This window comes from Chelonia mydas, chromosome 5, assembly GCF_015237465.2.
Source record: "Chelonia mydas isolate rCheMyd1 chromosome 5, rCheMyd1.pri.v2, whole genome shotgun sequence".
NCBI lineage: Eukaryota > Metazoa > Chordata > Testudines > Cheloniidae > Chelonia > Chelonia mydas.
Genome location: NC_051245.2, coordinates 14,288,424 through 14,296,494, shown reverse-complemented (window position 1 = coordinate 14,296,494; position 8,071 = coordinate 14,288,424). Strand labels below are relative to the sequence as shown.

General features: G+C 54.1%; 1 protein-coding gene across 1 annotated transcript in view; it reads left to right on the top strand.

Annotated features, from left to right (window-relative positions):
• Positions 1–6,645: 6,645 nt before the first annotated feature.
• The window catches only part of ZBTB7C (zinc finger and BTB domain containing 7C), a 295,085-nt gene continuing 293,659 nt past the window's right edge, over positions 6,646–8,071 (top strand). The window contains exon 1 of the mRNA XM_037902487.2: positions 6,646–7,094. The gene's annotated coding sequence lies outside the window, so the exon portion shown is untranslated. The remainder of the gene's footprint in view (positions 7,095–8,071) is intronic.

The following is an 8,071-nucleotide window of genomic DNA, read 5'->3' as shown; positions in this document are numbered from 1 at the left end:
TCCAGGACAGCTTCATTGCGATGTCCCTGGAGGATTTCCGCCCCAACCTCAGACATGTTAACAGACTTTTCCAGTAGCTGTACTGATTTCTTTTCAGCCACAGGCAAACAGCCCAGCAGGAACGGCCACCTCTGAATGTCCTCTGAATAAAATTCCCCTATTTCAACCAGGTGACCATGAATGATATCACTCTCCTGAGGATAACACAGAGAGATAACAGATGTTGCTTGAATGCCAGCAAAAACCGGGACCACACGCTACCATGCTTTCTTATGCAATGATTGCAGACTACGTGCTACTGGCCTGCCGTGGTAAAGTGTCCTATCCTGGAGGAAGCAATAAGGCTGCCCTCCCCAGAAACCTTTTGCAAAGGCTTTGGGAGTACCTCCAGGACAGCTTCATTGAGATGTCCCTGGAGGATTTCCGCCCCATCCTCAGACACGTTAACAGACTTTTCCAGTAGCTGTATTGGCCGCGAATGTATCCCAAGTCTTCAGGGAAAAGTAATAATTAAACACGCTTGCTTTTAAACCGTGTATTATATTTACAAAGGTACACTCACCAGAGCTGCCTTCTCCGCCTTCAAGGTCCAGGAGCCCAGGTTGGGAGGGTATTGGCTCCAAGGTGATAAACAGTTCCTGGCTATCAGGGAGAATGGTATCTCCACTTGCCTGGTGTGAGCTATCTTCCTCGTCCCCAAAATCCTCATCCCTGTTGCGTGAGACTCCCCCCTTGCAGGGGTGGGGCAGTGGTAGGGGCACCCCCTAGAATTGCATGCAGCTCATCATAGAAGCAGCATGTCTGGGGCTCTGACCCTGAGTGGGCATTTGCCTCTTGGGTTTTTTGGTAGGCTTGCCTAAGCTCCTTAAGAGTCATGCAGCACTGCTGCGGGTCCCTGTGATAGCCTCTGTCCCTCATGCCCTTGGAGATTTTTTCAAATATTTTGGCATTTTGTCTTTTGGAATGGAGTTCTGATAGCACGGATTCATCTACCCATACAGCGATCAGATCTAGTACCTCCCGTTCGGTCCATGCTGGAGCTCTTTTGCGATTCTGGGACTCCATGGTCACCTCTGCTGATGAGATCTGCATGGTCACCTGTGCTGATCAGCTTGCCACACTGGCCAAACAGGAAATGAAATTCAAAAGTTCGCGGGGCTTTCCCTGTCTACCTGGCCAGTGCATCCGAGTTCAGAGTGCTGTCCAGAGTGGTCACAATGGAGCACTGTGGGATAGCTCCCGGAGGCCAATACTGTCGAATTGCGTCCACACTAACCCAAATTCGACCCGGCGATGTCGATTTCAGCGCTAATCCCCTCGTCGGGGAGGAGTACAGAAATCGATTTTAAGAGCCCATTAAGTCAACAAAAATGGCTTCGTTGTGTGGACGGGTGCAGGGTTAAATCGATCTAACGCTGCTAAATTCGACCTAAACTCGTAGTATAGACCTGGGCTTTGACTCTAGAACGCTGATGGAGTCAAAAGGCTGCTGATGGGTTTAGGAGGCAGGACATGTATTCCGAGATCAGGGAGCAGCAGCACGTTCTGTCTGTCAAACACAGGGGTGTGTTTTACATCTGCTTGTTAATTTGAAAATAATCAGGGCCAAATGCGGTAACTGGTGAGCAGGCTAAGTGCTAGGTTGCTAGCTAGACTTCTCCATGAGGGTCGGAAGGAAACCTCCCCAGGAAGGCTGCAGGGGGGCAACACTACAATTAGTACTCCAACTTCTGTAGCTGGTGCACTCCCTCTCCATGGGGGAAATTGACTGGTGGATCCTCACAGTTGCTGATCCGCTAGCCCTGACTGCAAATCCTTGAGGCACGGAGAGGTGGGGGGCAAAGTCAGAACAGATCTTCATGACAAGCAGGCTTTGTGGATCCTTGGTGGTGTCTACAAATCCTGCCCCAACTTTCTGCAGTGGAAGCACTCTTCTGTGTCATTAGAGGAGGCTCAGGATTTGACTCTCCAGTTCTTTCTAATGGGAACCCCAATGTTTCAGTCCTAGGGTCCAATCCTACACTTAGTTATGGAAGATTTCTATTTAAATCAATGAGAGTTTTGTCGAGGTAAAACATTCAGCATCAGAACCCTAGTTTGGATAATTAGATGAACAAGGTTATCGGTACTGCAGCAGCCCCAAACCAGGATCAGAGCCCTATTGTGGTAGGTGCTGTTCACACACAAAAGATACACTTGAGAACAACATACCAAAAAAACCAGTGGCTTGATACTAAGTGTCTCTGTAAAATATGAGGGGAGTTTGTTTTCTGGCCCAACAGTGTTTGAAGATATTCTGGAAATGTCCTGGCTTTGGATTTAGGTATGAATAAAAAAACAAAAACAAATGACTGACATGAAGGATGGAGTATGCAGCAACTGCTTAATGTTAAAGTTCGGAGCACTCTGGTATGACTCATCATATGCTTACTGCTCTCTGAAAGCTGGAGGACAGGAGCGGAAGGAAGCGGAAGAGAGGAAAGAGGAAGGGAGGAAATTGATGACATTCAGGGTTACCAGATGAAGCTCAATGTAGGTTACTTTCTGACTGATTTGGGTAAACTTCACATGAAAAATAAACAAACTGTCAGATGCTCATCTTTTCTTCCTTTTGCAGCAGAGACAAATGAGTACTTGAACTAACCTGATTCAACAAAGAGAGGAGCTGTGGAGACTTATCAGCCTTCTCATTTTAAAGAATAGATAGGATTTATTTTAGTTATTTATCTACTTTCTGAGAGCCAAATCTTACTCTCTCTTGATGTACTCACAGGAGGTTGAAGAGCAGCCCAGGAAATTCTGCAAGAGTTACCTCATTGTGGCTTCAGGGGTGGCATTAGCATCTGCAGAGGATTCAGGGAGTGTAGCCTCCTGATCTTAAGATCCATGGAAAAGGACACATCCCACTCCCATGGAGGATCTTTTTCTCCATGTAGCTATTCCGCCTCCCCACACATCCTTTGTAAGCACAATCAAGAATCCCTGTACCAGGTAGCATCCACACACAAGGGACCAACAGCAGCAGCTGTTGCGAAAGAAACTCAGTGGGAATTCATGCTGCTCAAACATCCCTAACTCCCAATGAGATTTCCCATAAAAAACCATAAGGTCAGCAGGGAATAATGCGCCGGATAATGTCTATTTCCCTGCTCTGCCACTTTGCATATCTAGATCTACACACATAAATCTACACACATAGACAGAGATCTACACGCGTAGAGCTCACTGAAGAGCACCCCTGAGGGTCACCGTCTCACAGAGAGGTGACAAAGTTATAGAGCAGTGGCTCCCCTCTGACAGCAGGGACCTGGGGTATTTCATCTTCTCCATGTATGAGGGCTTCTTTAAGGGAACAGAGCAGTTTGTCCATCCTTCAGGTTTACTCCAGAGGGAGGGTGATTTCCAAAGTAAACTCTGCACTGCTCATTAGCCACTGTGAAAATCAGCAGAGCTGGCTGTACTGGGAATGGAAACGGACTGGTGCTGTTTTTGTCTGTGTTTGCAGCAGTTTGACCAAGAGACCCAAGAAACCCTGACAGAAATTGTGTCAGTCTGCTCTTTAATTGGGCAGAAGGTAATCATACCATCAAATATATTGGGGGGGGGGATTACATGGGGGGGAAAGAGTGATTTACACTAAAGGACAATAATGGCACAAGGAAAAGGGTATAAACTGGCCATGAAGAAATTCAGGCTGGAAATTAGTAGGTTTCTAACTATCAGAGGCAGGGGTGTGCAAAGGAATAAAAAATGTGGCTGCTTCTGGAGGAGCACTTTTTGTGCCCTCCCCACCACCCCGCAGCCAGAGGAGCTGCCTCCCCTCCCCCCGCCCCCATCTGGAAGAGCTGCCTCCTGCCCCCGCTGCAGCCCTGGCGCTGGTGGAACTGCCTCTCCCTCCCTCCACAGCCCCAGCAGCTGGAGGAGCTGTCATCTCCCCCCACAGCCCTGGGGCCGGTGGAGCTCGCTCTCCCTGCTCTGGCCCCGGAGGAGTTCTGTGCCCCTGCTGATTGGGGGATGGGGGGCATACCTTCTGGAACAGCTTTCCCTTAGGAGGCATGGAGGCAAACAAGCTAAGGAGTTTTAAGAGACAGCTTGATAAGTTTATGTTTGGGATTACATGAGGGTTGCCCCCGATAGCAGGGAATTGAACGCAATGACCCAGAAGGCCCCTTCCAGTCCAATGTGTCTAGATGCCTAAACCAAAACACAGCCATGTACTGCCACCTTCACCCATCCCTGCCTTAGGCTCTGCCATTGTGGAGCATGAGGGGTAAGTCTGCACCCAGGACAGGTAGCATCCCTCTCAGCATGGCTGCATGAATATAATTTTTATTCCTGGGCCCTTTCCTCCCAACTTTTCTTTATGTTTCCACTTCTCTTCTCTCTGCCTCCCTCCCTGCCCTCTGTTCAGTGAGCTTACTTCTGGATTAGTCTCCTGCCACCACGCTGTGCTCAGGCAAAATTCCCACTGGCTTTTACTCGAGCACTCCTGCAGTGAAGATTACAGGGTTTATTTTCTTATTATTTAACCTTTACATTGCAGTAACCACTGGAAGTCACAAGCAAGTCGGAGCCTCATTGTGCTCGGTGCTGTACAAACAGAGGAAATTACAGTCCCTGCCTCAAAGAGTTTACAGGCTGAAAGAAAAGACACCAGGAGGAGGAGAGAAACAAGTGAGAGGGGGGGAGAAGAGTGGCCAGGAGAACAGAACGAATAGGATGCTCTTGCACAGAGAGCTCACACGGGCAATTCTTAGCCAGGCAGTTGCCGCCAATCACAGCTTTACCACCTGCACATCCAGTACCCGAGGCCCATTTGCCCTGCACTGCGGCAAAGGGATTTGAAGGAGAATAACACGGTGGCTTTACAGATTTCGGCGGGGAGTTCCCCCAGGCCTAAGGGGCGGCACAGGCAAAAGCACAAAGGTGCTCAGGGTGGGAGAAGCGGGCAAGCCCGGCTGGTAGAGGGAAGGCGGGAGTCAACCTTGCAGCAGCAGCGAGGAGAGACAGAAGGGGGCTAAGCTGCGGAGGTCGGGCAAGGAGCCTGTGCTCGATGCGAAGGCGCCGTGCCCCTGAAGAAGTGGGGTTTTTACCCAGGAAAGCTTATGCTCAGATAAATCGGTTAGTCTTTAAGGTGCCACCGGCCTCCTTGTTGGTTTTTTTTTTTTTTCAGCCTGAAACCTGTGCCCCCCCCCGGGGTGCCCTCCGCGGGCCGGGTCAGCTCCGGCCGCCCCGGCTGCAAGGGGGAAGGTGCGGGGCTGCGCTGCAGCAGACGGGAGAGAGTCGGGCCGTAGCAAGGGCTCCCGCCAGCGGCCCCACGGGGCACCTCGCCCAGCCACTCACTCATCTGGGCTCCGCCTTCGCTTCCCCCCCCGCCCCCCACGCTGGCCCGCGCCCTCGGCCCCTGATTGGCTCCTTCCCGCGTCAGTCGGCCTGAGTTTATTTGGTCGCGTGGACCTGTCAAGTCCGGCGCGTGTGGTGGGGGGATGTGCCTTGACCGGCCCTCCCCGCTCCCACGTGGCAGGCTGGGCTGGCACCGGCGGCGCGTCCGAGGCCAGGTCTCCCGCGGCTTTTGCAGGCCGGCCGGGGGCAGCGGAAAGTCTGAATCAGCGCAACCAGGGATCCGGCCGCCTGCCATGAATCAGTGGGAACTTCCCCTGCCCCCCGCAGAGCGCTAACGGGGCCTCCCGCTGGGCAGTGAAATCCACCCACCCCGCTGGGACAGCCCCCCCTCGCTGTTAGCAATTAGCTGTGCAGATACCTGGGAGAGCCTCAAACCCCCTCCCCCCCCCCGTTAGCAATTAGCTGAGCAGATACCTGGGACAGCCCCCCCCTCGCCGTTAGCAATTAGCTGTGCAGATACCTGGGAGAGCCCCCGCATCCCTGGTAGCAATTAGCTGAGCAGATACCTGGGACAGCCTCAAACCCCCCCCCCCCCCCGCCGTTAGCAATTAGCTGAGCAGATACCTGGGACAGCCCCCCCCCCGCCGTTAGCAATTAGCTGTGCAGATACCTGGGACAGCCTCAACCCCCCCCCCCCGCCGTTAGCAATTAGCTGTGCAGATACCTGGGAGAGCCCCCCCCCATCCCTGGTAGCAATTAGCTGAGCAGATACCTGGGACAGCCCCCCAGCAATGCACGGGACCCCCGGCTGCAATGACTAAGGGAAACCCTGCGTGCCGCGCCTCCCGGGGAGTTCCTCGCGCCAAGCCCAGAATTGAGGGAACCCCTGGCGTGCAGTGACTCAGAGGGACCCTCCTTTCTACGCTGCGCTTTCAGGAGATTCCCTTGTTCCCACCCACACACCCAACCGCAGGGAAACCCCCGGGCCCTCCGGGACACCCCGGGGCTCGTCTGTTCGTTGGCTGCCTTGAGCGCGGGGTTCGCACGGGCTGGCCCATGTCCCCCCCAGCCCTGGGCAAACTTCTGCCTGCTCCGCGGGGAGGGAGCCCACCGGAGCCCCCAGCCGGCAGCATCCCCCACCCCCTGGGCCCGGCCTTGCCCTGGGTCGCCAGAGCTGCGCCCCTTCCTCCAGCCCCTGTGGGTGCCCCACTCCGGCAAGCCCGGGGGTGGGGGACAGGCACAGGGGCGGGAAGGGAGCGAGCCTCCGCAGGGTCTAGCAAGGGGTGGACGGCGCGCCTGGCCCCCTTCCTCCGTCTCTCCCAGCAACAGTTTGCCTCTCAAGCCCTAGAGGGAAGAGTGTGCAGAGGCGACACGCCGAGTGCATGTGTGAACGGGGGGGGAGGAAGAGGGGAGGGGAGGGAGCAGGCTACAGACATCCGGGCCCTTTGCACATTCCAGTCCCGCTGCCCTGTGCAGCCACCACCTCCGGGAGACGCTGCCAGCCGCCAGCAGAGCGAGCGCGGCAGGGCTCGAGCCCCGCGGTGCAGCAGCAGCGGCTGCCAGCGCCCGACGCTGCCAGCCCGGCCAGAGCCGCAGCTGGTGCCGGCTGCGCGGCGGGGAGACGCTGACAGCTGAGCCGCTGCCGCCTCCGGGCGAGCCTGACAGCCGCGGCAGCCGCGCGCCGAGTGAGGCGGGGGCGCTGCGCCCGCAGCTGGGCGGCGGGCGGAGAGGAGCCTTCCTCCACCACCCAGGTTGGTGCCCCGGCCGCGCTCCGCACGCCTTCCCCAGACCCCCCGCCCCCGCCCGCGGCTCTGTCCCACCCTGGGGTCTGGTGCCCGCCGGAGGGATGCTGCCATGCTTGCGGGAGGAGGGCTCGAGTGGTTCTTTCAGGTCCCTGGGGGAGGGCTCTGGGCTGGCATTAGTGGGCGAGAGGAACGGGGGATGGCTGGGAGGCAGGATCTTGCAGCTGGAAGCAGGGGAAGGTTGTGTCTGCAAAGGGCGGGGGAGGGGGGAGCATTTGCAGAGCGATCAGACAGGTGGTTTTCTTGGGAAGTTTTGCTGTAGTTTGCGTGGAAACCATAGTTTCCAGAAGTCTGCCTGGCATTTGGAGGCGATTTCCTGTCCTGCCCTATTGGAGTTTATTTATTTACAGAGGCTGTGCCGGAGCCATGGAGCTGCCTGCAGCTGGGCAGTGTAACAACAGCTCCTTGGGATGGCTAGTGGAAAGGTGGGGATGAGGGGTGCTCCTGCTGTAGTAGTGAGAGGACAAAGCTTTCAGCACGTCCCTGGGGTCCAAGGCACCCAACAGGCTGTAAGAATTGGCAACTTGTTACATTTTACAGCAGCAGTTAGAATTTTATCCTTAATTGTTTTTAGTGCAGACTTCTAGATGGGCAAAAGATGTATAGCGTCTGGTTTGGTGACATGAAAGAGAAAAAGTAAAGAACTAAGAAATTGCTTTAACAAGTCTCTCTTGGCTTAAAAATCACGTACTAAAACCAAACCCCAAATCTCTTTACCTACGTTGTTAATAACACCGTCAATTTTAAAATCTAAATGGATGTTAATTTTGTAGACAGCTTTACTTTTAGGATCTTATGTTCTAGTGCAATGCTGTATGTTTTGGTAGCAAACATTGGGCAGGGAGTGTGTGTGTGTTTAAACCCTATTTATAATGGTTTCTAAAAAAGAGTGAAAACATTTCTGTTGCTTTTAGTTTCTGTAAATT